Source organism: Babylonia areolata, chromosome 12, assembly GCF_041734735.1.
Source record: "Babylonia areolata isolate BAREFJ2019XMU chromosome 12, ASM4173473v1, whole genome shotgun sequence".
Taxonomy (NCBI): Eukaryota; Metazoa; Mollusca; class Gastropoda; order Neogastropoda; family Buccinidae; genus Babylonia; species Babylonia areolata.
The window spans coordinates 16,232,421-16,234,920 of NC_134887.1; positions in this window are offsets into that span (position 1 = coordinate 16,232,421).

Here is a 2,500-nt window from a genome sequence, read left to right on the forward strand (position 1 = left end):
TGTGTGTGTGTGTGTGTGTGTGTGTGTGTGTGTGTGTGTGTGTGTGTGTGTGTGTGTGTGTGTGTGTGTGTGTTTACCGCTCTCTCTTGTGCTCCTATGTATCTTGTGTGTGCCATGTTAAAGTACGTTTCACCAGCTCTCTCTCTCTCTCTCTCTCTCTCTCTCTCTCTCTCTCTCTCTCTCTCTCTCTCTCAGTTCCATATTTCCGTCCCCCTCTCTTTCTCTATCTCCTCTCCCTCTCTCTCCCCAAACCGACCTCCTAAAGCTCTCACCATCCAATCATGTTCAGCAAAACAACAAAGAGAGTGTGGCGTGTTATGGCCACCAATCAATATACTCCTAATTTCCTCTCTCTCTTTTTTTTTTCCATTTTCCATCTCCGATCAACAGCCGTTCCATGTAACTACCACAAACTGTCGATAAACGTTGAGCGAAAATTGCTAGCCGTTCAGTTAAAGAGTAATTCAAAAGTTTGTGGCATGCCCTATACTTGCTTATCGTTTCTGCTTCTCTCTCCTCTCTCTCTCTCTCTCTCTCTCTCTCTCTCTCTCTCTCTCTCTCTCTCTCTCTCTCTCTCTCTCTCTCTCTCTCTCTCTCTCTCTCTCTCTCTCTCTCTCTCTCTCTCGCTGCCTCTGTCTGTCTGTCTGTCTGTCAGTCTCTCTCTGTCTCTCTCTCTCACTCTCTCTCTCTCTCTTTCTCTCTCTCAGAGTTGCTGTGTGCTTAGATTTCACGTCACCCCCCTCCCCCCCTCCCTGTAAATACCTGAGGGAATTTGTTTCGTTGAAAGGATGTATGAACGTAGTTATTATGATGTGTTGGGTCGCATGTTAGTTGGTTCCATTTTGGTCTTTAAGGAAAGAGCTCTCTTGTACATTTGCAGTAGCACTCACTACACACACACACACACACTCTCTCTCTCTCTCTCTCTCTCTCTCTCTCTCAGTTCCTCCATTCCCTTTCGTGACACCCCCCCCCCCCACCCCCCCACTATATTCATTTCTTGATAAGGATGTTTTATTATGCAACAAAGATAAGGCCAGTGACACTAAAGCCAGTGACATTAAAGTGTCAAAGTGTCGATGTCTCCTTCTCACTCACACACACACACACACACACACACACACACACAAACCGACTAATGCTCTCTCCAACAAAAAAAAAATCATGCCTTCAGCTTCAAAGAGAGTGAGAAATGTTAAAACATCCACTGTCAATAAAGGTCCATTCCCTTGTCCATCCTATACACATATTCGCTTAACCCCACCAAGCACTTTTTCCGTGAATACCGGATGGTATTGATCAAGAGTTTGAACATTCCAACAAAATCCAGAAGCATCCGAAGAAATGTGAGTGCTTGACGACAAAAATATAATGTGTCGCTTTTGTGGTGAAGAGTCCAAAACTATTAAGATGTCAATAATGACGCTGTCGCAGCAGTAGCAGCAGCAGCAACAGCAACAGCAACAACAACAGCAACAACGATAACAATATTCATTCGTTCATCCTGTTTCATCTGTCACAACACAGCTAACTGGGGAATAATACCAACACTAAGGTTGTTGCAGGAGCAGTTTTTTTTTTTAGAAATGGTAACCAGTATGCTTAACCTCACTCTCTGAATCTCTGTATTTGTCTGTCTGTCTGTCTGTCTCTCTCCCTCCCTCTCTCTCCTCTCTCTCTCTCTCTCTCTCTCTCTCTCTCTCTCTCTCTCTCTCTCTCTCTCATCATTTATTAAGCCTAGATATCATAGACAACCAAATATGTTTCAATTGAACCTGTCCATCTTGTGGAAATGATCCAGAAAATGAAACACATTTTCTGTTTCAGTGTTCAGTGTTCTGCCTATGCAGACAAACGTAAAAACAGCTATGCATTAAGCATACTCAAAAACAACCCAAGTAATAACAATGTTATATATATATATATCTGCTTTCCAGCAACAATGAAACTGAAATTAAGGGAATAGTTAAATGTATTGCGGAAGCGATGGACATTGGAATAAAGATAACTGATGAACTGTCGAATTCAAGATGATCCTGTATATGTGTCTTGTGTTTGTGCGTGGTTGCTGCGGGTGTGTGTGTGTGTGTGTGTGTGTGTGTGTGTGTGTGTGTGTGTGTGTGTGTGTGTGTGTGTGTGTGTGTGTGTGTGTGTTTGTGTGTGTATGTGTGTGTTTGTGTGTGTGTGTGTGTGTGTTTGTGTGTGTATATGTGTGTGTGTGTGTGTGTGTGTGTGTGTGTGTGTGCGTTCTTTAGTTTAACGTCTTTTCACTAAAAGTGATATTAGAGGAGGGTATGGGGGAAAATCGAGTGTGTGTGTGTGTGTGTGTGTGTGTGTGTGTGTGTGTGTGTGTGTGTGTGTGTGTGTGTGTGTGTGTGTGTGTGCATGTGTGTGTGTGTGTGATCATGAATAAAAAATAAGTGTATTTCATTTGTTGCAATTTTCATTCCAATTGTAACCCCCCGACCCCCTTGTCAAAAAAGCCTTAACGCTGGTGGAC